We start from the raw sequence: 11,998 nt of genomic DNA, 5'->3' as shown, positions 1-11,998 counted from the left end.
GGATTGCTACCTCTGCTTTTTTTTTTCAGCTGAAGCATAATATATTCTACTCCAGCCTTTTACCTTTAGCCTGTGTGTATCCTTCTGTTTCAAATGTGTTTCTTGTAAACAACATATTGTAGGATCACGGTTTTTAATCCATTACTCTATCTGTTTCTTTTTTATAGGAGAGTTCATCCCATTCACATTCACAGTTATAATTACTATGTGTGTCTTTCTTTCCATCCTATCTCCCCTTCCCCTGTTTATGCTTTTCTTTCACCTTTTCTCCTTTTCCCTCCTGAGTTTTGCTTTTGACCACCACCTCCCTCAATCTGCCTTTCCTTCTATCAGGCCCCTCCCTTTTCTTTCCCTTTTCCCTTACTACTTCTTCCCTCCCTTCTATTCCCCCTTTCCTTTTCTTTCTCCTTTACCCTCCTACTGCCTACTTGGCAAGTTAAATTTCTATACCTGACTGATTATGTTATTCCATCCTTGAGCCAAATCCAAAATTCAAACAATGCTCATCTCCCTCCCTTCTTTTCCTCTACTGTAATATGTCTTTGTGCCTCTTCAAGTGATGCAATTTACCCTTTTCTGCTTCTTCATTTCCTCTTCTCCCAATTCAATTTCTTTTCACTACTTCATTAATTATTTTTAAATCATCACATCAAAGTCAACTTAAACCTACTCACTCTGTCTATGTATATCCCTTCTACATGTTGTAATAAAGATACAATTCTCAAGAGTTATAAGTATCATCTGCCCATGTAGGGATGTAAACAGTTTACCCTTACTGAATAACATGATTTCCCCCCCCCCTTTCCTGTTTACCTTTTTATGCCTCTCTTGAGTCATGTATTTGAAGATCAAATTTTCCATTGAGCTCTGGTCTTTTCATCAGGAAAATCTGGAAGTTCCCTATTTTATTGAGTGTCCATCTCCTTCCCTGAAAGATTATGCTCAATTTTGCCTTACACAATATCATATTCCAAGTGATCTCATCTTTTAGTGTAGAAGCTGCAAAGTGCACCATAATCCTGACTGTGTTTCCACAATATTTGAGTTGTTTCTTTCTGGCTGCTTGTAAGATTTTCTCATTGACCTAATAATTCTGTAATTTGGCTTCAGTATTTCTTGGCATCTTCAATTTGGGATCTCTTTCAGGAGGTGATTACTGGATTTTTTCAATAACTATTTTACCCTCTGGTTCTAGGGCCTCAAAGCAGTTTTCCTTTATGATTTCCTGAAAAATGCTGTCCAGGCTCTGTTTTTCATCATAGCTTTCAGGTAGACCAAAAATTCTTTTTTTTTTTTTGGCTAGGCAATGTGGTTAAGTGACTTGCCCAGGGTCACACAGCTAATAAGAGTTATGTGTCTGAGGCTGGCTTTGAATTCAGGTCCTCCTGACTTCAGGGCCAGTACTCTATCCACTGCACCACCTGGCTGCCCCACACCAAAAATTCTTAAATTATCTCTCCTGGATCTATTTTCCAGGTCAGTTGTTTTTCCAATGAGGAATTTTACATTTTCTTCTATTTTTTTCATTATTTTGATTTGTTTGACTGATTCTTGATGTCTCCCAGAGCCACTAACTACGAATTGACCAATTCTAATTTTTAATGAATTGTTTTCTTCAGTTTCTCCAGCTTTTGTACCTCCTTTTCCATTTGGCCCATTTTACTTTTTAGGGAGTTGGTTTATTCAGTGTACTTTTTTTCCATTTTGTCTACTGTATTTTTAAATGATTTGTTCATTTTTTCTACTACCTCCCTTATTTGACTCTTAAAATCCTTTTTGAGCTCTCCCAAGAAGGTTTTATGGGCTTGAGACCAGTTCATATTTCCCTCTGAGGTTTCAGATGTGGGTATATCGACAATGTTATCCTTTCCTGAATTTGTGTTTTGATCTTCCCTGTCACCAAGATACTTTTCTATGGTCATTGTTTTTCTGTACTGCTTCTTCTACTAGGGGTTAGGGTCCTTGTTACTGGTTTGCTTTGGTGGGGCTTGTCACTGGCTTGCTGGGATGCCTCTCTTTCTGTACTGGTCCTGTTCAGCCACAGTGTAATAGGGACCTTTCCCATTAATACACCTTGCCTCAGGAGCTAAAAGACTGCTGTATCTAGTCCTTCTGCTGACTTTACTATATCAGGATTTTTCCTGGGGCAATATTCTCTGGGTTTTTCAAGGTCAATAAGGGAGAATAATAGTGACTTACTGCCTTCTCTGCCATCTCGGCTCCCAGAAGTCTAAATCATTTTTGATTCTTTTTGATCAATTTTCCTTCCATTTTTGAATTTGAATTTGTCAATCACTTTTTGGAGCCTCTACTTTAGAGAGATATATTCTAACCTGTCTACTCTGTTGTTTATAAAAGTTTTTTTCAGCAAGAAGAGCTCAGATTTGACCTGTTTTCCATCTCATATATGCTTTTAAGATATTTATTCCTCTTTTTAACCAATCTGGAGTTTCTTATTATTGGCACATGATTTATATAAAATATGGAATTTATAAAGTTTCTTTTTGTTTTGTGGTTTATACTTTCTATATATTAATGTCTTTTTTGGAATTTGTATTCATATTTCCTTCTATTTTTATCAGTGTCATAGCTGTTATCTTCTTGGTAGCTAAGGTTTGCTTTATTTTTTTTTATTCAGCTTTTTTCTTGTATTCGATGCATCTTTTTTTTCTGTCTTCATATCTCACCATTTGCCACCTCCTCCTCCCACTTTTGTGGTGTATGTATGTATATATGTATATTCACGATATATGTGTGTGTGTGTGTGTGTGTTCACATGCCTGTTTATGTGTGTACACAGTCTCTTAATTCAATGACATTAAATTGTATATAAGTTACTTCCTAACCAAATTATCAATATGCTGCTAGAATTTGCAGTATTTTTTCAATACCTGTGACAAAAAGTAACAGAACAAAATATCCATTAAAAGTAGGCAATACATTGAAAAAGAGAATTATATTTATAATTTCACAGAATTCAGTTTTGATTGTTTTGTTGTTCTATCCTTTTATTTTACCTTAGTCAATGTAAGTATTTTTTTCTTGTTTTTGTTACCTTAGCTTTGAATTAGTTCATATAAGTTCATATCCTCATGCTCCTAGTATTTATACCATTCACCAATTCAGAGTATTATTACCAGCTATTTCAACTGGAATGGGGATTGGGCCTTTGATTTCACTGATGTAAGGAGTTCTCTGTGAGACACTTCTATGAATATTTGTTAGCAACTTTTCTTCAATATATAGTCTCAGAGAGTAATTAGGAGACACTGAAAAATTAAGTAACCTGACCAGAGTTGCACAGAAGGTAGGTGTCAGAGGTAGGACTGGACCCCTGGTGGTCCTGGTTCCCAGGACAATTTTTATCCACTACATTACACAGCTTCTCATGTATTTAAGCCACACTGAATGCTTCTTAAAGGGTAACAAAAATAAATTATTTTACTTTTGAGATCTTATTTAACAAACAGTAATCATGGAGATAGAATGTCTTAATTTGTACTGAGATATCTATCACAATATTAGGGAAGGAAATAAGCATTTATATAAGGCCTACTATGCACTAGACATTATGCTAAGTGCTTTACAAATATCATCTCATTTAATCCTCACAAAAACCCTAAGAGGTAATTGCTATTATTATTCTCATTTTATAGGTGAGGAAACAGAGGTTAAATGCCTTGCCCAAGATCATGTATCTGATAAATATTTGAGACAAGATTGAACTCAAATCTTCCTGAATCTAGGATCAGAGTTGGTGCCCCCTAGCTGCCCATTAGTCATGGGGTTGCCCTATTAATGAAGAAGTCTTAATTCTTCAAAAGGATCAATAACAAGATTATAAAATTAAACAGATATTGATGTCATATAAAAGCTTCAAAGGCTTTTATGAAAGCTGGATATGGTAAAAAAAAAAAAGTCTATCATGAAAAGACAAGTCCTAGGCTCAGCTTAGTAGAATAACACCAAAAGGAAAAAAAAAAGAGATAAAGCATCAAAATGGTTTTTCATTGTATATTAAAATGGATTACCACCTTAGGAAATAACTGAGAGGACACAATGGCATACTGAGAAGGATGAGAGTGAAGAAAAGGTGGGCAAGAAAATTGAGAGGAGTATTTGTTTAGTCAACTGGATTTTGGGGATTCCTGAACCAACAACTACCCTGAATCATCTCTAAAAGTAATTTGAGAATATACATGCTTAAGACTGGAAGCATTCAACATAATCATGTAGTATTTACCCTAAGCTAGGGGTCAGCTCCCCAGAGAAATGACTAACTCCCTGGGACAATTAATCATAGTGATGAGGATGAAATTATAGCGGCAGCTCTGTGACCATGGGAGTGCTGAGAAATTTCCTGCTGGCAGTGTCTTGAACAGCTAATGGTATTAGCAAATAGGAATTCTAAATGCAAATCAATCTCACATACTTGCATTCAATTTGCTCTACAACCACCTGCCCAGTTGCCTAGTAGGCAAAATAAGAGAGTGCAAGAAGAGGAATTTATAGTGCCTAGAAGGAATATTTTAAATGATTAAATATAAATATAAATTAAAAATAAATGATTAAAATATAAATATATGTATGTGAGCATGTGTGTGTATGTATAATCAAATGTCAATATCTACAAAACAGGGGATTATCTCTGTTTTTCACTCCAAATCCTGATGAATAATATTGGAGCAAGAAAAAGAATCAATGTATTCTTTAAAAAAACTATTCCTTATTTATTTTCATGTTTTTTCTTTAATTTTGAGTTCCAAATTATCTTCCTTCCTTAAGCACCTGCTGCAGCCATTGAGAAGCAAGTAATAAGATATCAATTATACATATGAAATCTTGCAAAACATATTTCCATAAGAGTCACATCCCAAAAAACAAAAAGAAAAATAAAGTGAAAAAATTATATAAGGTTTTTCTGAAACCATACCCCTCATTATTTCTTTTTAAAAAATCTTTTATTTAATATTTTATTTTCCCTCTGTTACATGGGAAAATTTTAACATTCATTTTTAAAACTTTTAATTGCAATTTTTTAAAAAAAGTAGGGTTCAATCTGTATTCAGGCACCATCAGATCTTTCTCTGGGGAGGGATAGCATTTTTCATCATAAGTCCTTCATAGTTGTCATGGATTTTTGTGTTGCTGAAAATAGCTAGGTCATTCACTGGTCATCATGTTATAATGTTGCTATATGTACGTTTCACTCTGCATCAGCCCAGGCAAGTCTTTCCAGGTTTTTCTGAGAATATCCTGCTCGTCATTTCTTAATTTTTTTTCTTTATTTTTAGTTTTCAACATTAACTTCCATAAGATTTTGAGTTGTAAATTTTCTCTCCTTCTCTCCTCTCTCCCCACCCTAAGATGGCATGCATTCTGCATATACATTCATATTAAACACATTTTCACATAAGTAATGTTGTAAAGAAAATTTAGAACCAATAAGAGAAGCTATGAGAAAGAAGAGAGAGAGAGAGAGAGAGAGAGAGAGAGAGAGAGAGAGAGAGAGGGAGGGAGAGAGAATAAATAGTATACTTCAATCTTCACTCAGACTCCATAGTTCTTTTTCTGGATGTGAATAGCATTTTCCATCATGAATCTTTTGGAGTTGTCTCAGATCTTTGCATTGCTGAGAAGACCTAAGTCTATCAAATTTACTCATAACCATTATTACTGTTACTGTGTACAATGTTCTTCTTGTTCTCATTTCGCTCAGCATCAGTTCATGTAAGTCTTTCCAGGATTTTTCTGAAATTTGCCTGCTCATCACTTCTTATGGAAAAATAGTCTTCTATTACATTCATATACCACAACTTGTTCAGCCATTCTCCAGTTGATGGACCTCCTCTCAATTTCCAATTCTTGGCCACAACCAAAAGAACTGCTATAGATATTTTTGTACATGTGGGTCCTTTTCCCATTTGTATGATCTCTTTGGGAATACAGACCTAGAAGTGGTATTGCTGGGCCAAAGGGTATGCACATTTTTATATCCCTTTGGGCATAGTTCCAATTTGCTCTCTAGAATGGCTGGATCAGTTTACAACTCCACCAATAATGCATTAGTGTTCCAACTTTCCCACATCTTCTCCAACATTTATCATTTTCCTGTTTTGTCATGCTAGCCAATCTCATAGGTGCATGTGATGTGGTACCTCAAAGTTGTTTCAATTTACATTTCTCTAATCAATAGTGATTTAGAGCATTTTTTCATATGACTATGGATAGCTTTAATTTCTTCTTCTGAAAACTGTTCATATCCTTTGTTCATTTATCAGTTTGAGAATGATTTGTATTCTTACAATTTTGACTCCATTCTTTGTATATTTTGTAAATAAGGCCTTTAACAGAGGCACTGGCTGTAAAAAATTGTTTCCCAGTTTTTTGTTTTCCTCCTAATCTTGGTTGCATTGGCTTTGTTTGTGCAAAATTTTTCAATTTAATGTAATTAAAATTATCCATTTTTCATTTCATAGTATTCTATAGCTCTTGTTTGGTTGTAAATTCTTCCATTCTCCATAAATCTGACAGGCAAACTATTCCTTGCTTTCTCAGGTTGCTTATAATATCAGCCTTTAATCTCAATCTTGTACCCATTTTTACTTTATCGTGGTGTATGGTGTAAGATGTTGGTCTATGCCTAGTTTCTGCCATACTATTTTTCAGTTTTCCTGGCAGTTTTTGTTAAATAGTGAGTTCTTATTCTAGAAACTGGGGTCTTTGGGTTTATTGAACAGTATATTACTGTAATCCTTGATTACTGTGTCTCTTGTGCCTAACCTATTCAACTGATCTGCCAGTCATTCTTAGCCAGTACCAAATTATTTCGATGATTGCTGCTTTATAATTCAATTTAAGATCTGGTGTGGCTAGGCCAACTTCCCTTGCATTTCTTTTCATTAATACCCTTGATATTTTGGATCTTTAGCTCTACCAGGTGAATTCTGTTATTATTTTTCCTAGCTCTGCAAAATAAATTTTTGGTAGTTTATTTGTATGACCCCAAATAAGTGAATTAGTTTAGGTAGAATTGTCATTTTTATTATATTAGCTCAGCTTACCCATAAGAAACTGAAGTTTTTCTAGTTATTTATATCTGACTTTATTTGTGTGAAAAGTATTTTGTAATTGTGTTCATATAGTTCCTGAGTTTGTCTTGGCAGGTAGACTCCCAAATATTTTATAATACCTATAATAACTTTAAATGCAATTTCTCTTTCTATCTCTTGCTATTGGGCTTTGTTAGTAATATGTGGAAATGCCAATGGTTTATGGGGGTTTATATTACATTTTGCAACTCTGCTAAAGTTGTTCAGTATTTCAAGTAGTTTTTCGCTTGATACCCTAGGATTCTTTATACCATTATATCCTCTGCAAAGACTGATAACTTTATTCCTTCTTTTCCTCTTCTAATTCCTTTGATATACTTTTCTTCTCTTATTGCTAATTCTAGCATTTCTGGTACAATATTGAATAACAGTGGTGATAATGGACACCCTTGTCCTGATCTTATTGGAAATGCTTCTAGCTTATCCCCATTACATACAATGCTTGCTGATGGTACTTATCATTTTAAGGAAGACTCCATTTATTACTATGCTATCTAGTGTTTTTAATAGGATGTGTGTTGTATTTTGTCAAATGCTTTTTCTGCATCTATTGAGATAATCATATTATATTTGTTAGTTTCTTTTTTGCTGATAAGATCAACTATGCTGATAGTTTTCCTAATATCAAACTAGTCCTTTATTCCTGGTATAAATCCTACCTGGTTATATATAGTGTATTCTTCTCATGATAAATTGCTATAATCTCTTTCCTAATATATTACTTAATATTTTTTCATCTATATTTATTAAGGAAATTGCCTATAATTTTCTTTCACTGCTTTATTTTTCCTGGTTTAGATATCAGTGTGATATTTGTATCATGAAAAGAATTTGGTAGGAGTCCTTCTTCACCTGTTTTCCCAAATATTTTATGTAGTATTAGAATTAATTGTTCTTTAAATATTTGCTAAAATTCACTTTTAAATCCATCTTGCCATGGATATTTTTTCCTTAGGGAGTTGATTGATGGCTTGTTCAATTTCTTTTTCTGAAATGAAGTTAATTAAGTGTTTCATTTCCTCTTCTATAAATCTGGGCAACATACACACACACACACACACACACACACACATATACATATATATGTGTGTGTGTATATATATATATGTATATATATATACATATATATATCATATATATGTATATATATATAGTAATATTCATCCATTTCACTATGATTGTCAAATTTATCGGCATAGAGTTGGGCAAAATGGTTCCTAATTATTGTTTTAATTTTCTCTTCATTAGTGGTGAATTCACCCTGTCCGTTTTTGATACTGGTAATTTAATTTTCTTTCTATTCTTTTCTTTTTTTAATCAAAATTACCAAAGGTTCATCTATTTTATTGGGTTTTTTTCATAAAACTAGCTCTTAGTTTTATTTATTAGCTCAATAGTTTTCTTAATTTCTTATTAATTTCTCCTTTGGCTTTCAGAATTTCTAATTTGGTATTTAATAGGGGATTTTAAATTTGATATTTTTCTAACTTTCTTAGTTGCATGCCCAATTCATTGATCTCCTTTCTCTATTTTCTTCATGTAAGCATTGAGAGATATAAAACTTCCCTTTAGAAACACTTTTGCTGCATCCTGTAAGTTTTAGTAGGTTGTCTCATTATTGTCATTCTCTTAGGTGAAGTTATTTATTGTTTATATGATTTGTTGTTTGAGCCACTCATTTTTTACAACTAGATTATTTAGTTTCTAATTAATTTTAATCTGTCTTTCCATAATCTTTTATTACATGTAATTTTTATTGTATCACGATCTGAAAAGTATGTATACAAAATTTCTGCCACTTTGGATTGTGAGATTTTTATGCTGTAATAAATGCTCAATTTTTGTGTAAGTGCCACTGAGAAATTCCTTTCTATTGCATTTCACTTTTCTTCAGAGGTCTACCATATCTAACTTTTTCTATAATTCTATTCACCTCTTCAACTTCTTTCTTATTTATTAGGTGGTTAGATTTATCTAGTTCTGAGAGGGGAAGTTTGAGGTCCTCACTTATTAAGTTTTGTTGTATATTTCTTCCTGTAACTCCCTTAACTTCTCCTCTAAGAATCTGGATGCTATACAACTAATTGCATATATGTTTAGTAATGTTATTACTTCATTATCTATGGTACTTTTTTAGCAGGATAAAATTTCCTTCCTTATCTCTTTTAATTGGATCTATTTTTGCTTTCACTTTGTCTGAGATCAGGATTGCTACACCTGCTTTTTTTTTTTTGCTTCAGCTGAAGCATAATCTATTCTACTCCATCCTTTTACCTTTACTGTATGTGTATCCCTCTACTTCAAATGGGTTTCTTGGAAACAACATATTGCAGGATTATGATTTTTAATCCATTCTGCTATCTACTTCCATTTTATGGGAGAGTTCATCCCATTCACATTCATGTCTATGATTACTATCTGTGTCTTTCTCACCACCCTATTCCCCCTCATGTTTGTGCTTTTCCCTCTTCCTTTCTCCCTTTTCCTACTTACTAGAGTTTTTCTTTTGACCACTACCTCCCTCAATCTGCCCTCCTTTCTATCAGCCCCTCCCTTTTCTTTCCTTTTTCCCTTACTACTTTTTCCCTCCCTTCTCCCCCCATTCCTTTACTTTCTCCTTTACCTTCCTACTGCCTACATGGAAAGTTAAATTTCTATACCTCATTATGTTATTCCTTCTTTGAGCCAAATCCAATAAGAGTCAAGTTCAAACAATGCTTATCTCTCTCCCTTTTCTGCTTCCTCATTTCCTCTTTTCCCATTATAATACCTTTTTACCATTTAATTAGATTTTTATCATCACATCAAATTCAACTTATATCCATGCCTCTGTCTATGTATATCCCTTCTAAATATTGTAATAAAGACACAGTTCTCAGGAGTTATAAGTATCATCTTCCCATGTAGGGATAAACAGGTTACCCTTATTGAATAACTGTTTTTGTTTTCCTTCCTCTTTATTTTTTCATGCCTATATTGAAGAAAGAGTTTTCTGTTGAGCTCTGGTCTTTTCATCAGGAAGTCACCTATTTCTTTTAATGTCTATCTCCTCCTCTGATAGATTAAGTTCAATTTTGCTGGGTAGTTTATCCTTAGTTGTAATCCAAGCTCCTTTGCCTTATAGAATATCATATTTAATATCATCTTTTAATGTGGAAGCTGCAAGGTCCTGCATAATCCTGACTGTGATTCCATTATATTTAAATAGTTACTTTCTGACTGCTTGCAGCATTTTCTCCTTGACCTAATAATTCCAGAATTTAGCTACAATAATACTTAGCATTTTAATTTGGCATCTCTTTCAGGAGGTGATCACTGGATTCTTTCTATGACTATTTTACTCTCTGGTTCTAGGACCTCAGGGCTGTTTTCCTTGATAATTTCTTGAAAGATGCTGTCCAGGCTCTTTTTTTTTTTTCATGGCTTTCAGGTAGACCAACAATTCTTAAATTATCTCTGCTGGATCTATTTTCCAGGTCAGTTGTTTTTCCAGTGGGGTATTTTATATTTTCTTCTATTTTTTCATTATTTTGATTTTGTTTGATGGATTCTTGATGTCTCACAGAGCCATTGGCTTCCAGTTGCCCAATTCTAAGTTTTAACAAATTGTTTTCTTCAGTTAGTTTTTGTACCTCCTTTTCCATTTGGCCAATTCTACTTTTTAAGGAGTTGTTTTCTCAGTTTATTTTTTTTTGTTGTTTCATTTGGCCAATTATATTTTTTTAACATTTTTTTTCTTTTTATTGTGGGGTTAAGGGTGCATATAATATAAAAAAAAATCAAAAGCTTATCTGACATATATTTGTATTTTATTTCCCTAGCTGTCAAATTGTAGCCCTAGAGTTTCATTTGTTCATTCTAAGGGCCTGAGTCTGCCCATGCAACTGTGTCATCCTTGGGGTACCTATGTGGGGTTATCTCAAAAGTGACCATTCAGGACACTGCAATGGATCAGGATAAGGAGAAACTCCTTGTCTTGGGTTAATTTTTTTCCCCCTTCTGCTTCATGTGTATGATAAAATAGTCATCGCATGTGGTGCTCAGCCTGGCAATTAGTGAAAAGAAGCTCTGGATGCCCGCTTTTCTATCTCAGCACTGGTCTAGTTCTTTCATAATCTTCTCTACAGTTAAAGTCTTTCTGTTTTTCCAAGAATATGGGAAACTATTTTTCCATAAGAACTCTTAGATCTTCTTTTGTTGAGTAGATTTTGTCTTTAGAAAGCTTATGAAATGTAAACATCATGATTTCCATGGCATGTTCCATTTGAAGCGGCATCTTGATGGGGTCTTCTGAAACCTTACCCAAGTAAGAAGCAGCAACTGAACATGAATGAAAGGAGAAGACTAGCCAATTGTATTTTCAAGCACTTAGTTTCTACAGTCAATTTTTGTCCTTCCTTCTCTAAGCAGTTTTAACTCTCTTTTGCATACTTCTCATTTCTTTTCCTGATTTTTCTGTTACCTCTCTTATTTGACTTTTAAAATCTTTTTTGAGCTCTTCTAAGAAGGCTTTTTAGGCTTGAGAGCAGTTCACATTCCCCTTTGAGGTTTCATATGTGGGTATATTGACAATGTTGTGTTTTGATATTTCCTTTCCCCGTAGAAAGAATCTACGGTCACTGTGCTTTTCTGCATTTTGTTCTTGATGTTTCCCTATTTCCTGGCTTTTAAAGTTGATCTTTCTTACTGGAGCACAGGAGACACAGTTCCAGGCTTCTTGTTCTAGGGGCCAGTGCTCTTGTCACTGAATTTTTGTGCTGATGCCTCAGGTGCTGGCAGGTGGAGGCTGTATGGGGTCTGGTAGCTTACCTGGTGCTGAGCAGGTAGTGGTGTGTGCTGAGGCCAAGTGGGATTTTTCTGCATTTCTCTGGAGCTACACTGAAACT

General features: G+C 34.1%; 1 pseudogene; it reads right to left on the bottom strand.

Moving 5' to 3' along the window:
- Positions 1-11,093: 11,093 nt before the first annotated feature.
- Positions 11,094-11,388, bottom strand: LOC110210874 (protein S100-A10 pseudogene; annotated as a pseudogene).
- Between the last annotated feature and the right edge of the window lie 610 nt (positions 11,389-11,998).

Source organism: Phascolarctos cinereus, unplaced genomic scaffold (genome assembly GCF_003287225.1).
Source record: "Phascolarctos cinereus isolate Bilbo 61053 unplaced genomic scaffold, phaCin_HiC Scaffold_726;HRSCAF=1367, whole genome shotgun sequence".
Taxonomy (NCBI): Eukaryota; Metazoa; Chordata; class Mammalia; order Diprotodontia; family Phascolarctidae; genus Phascolarctos; species Phascolarctos cinereus.
This window is presented reverse-complemented; position numbering and strand designations above follow the sequence as displayed.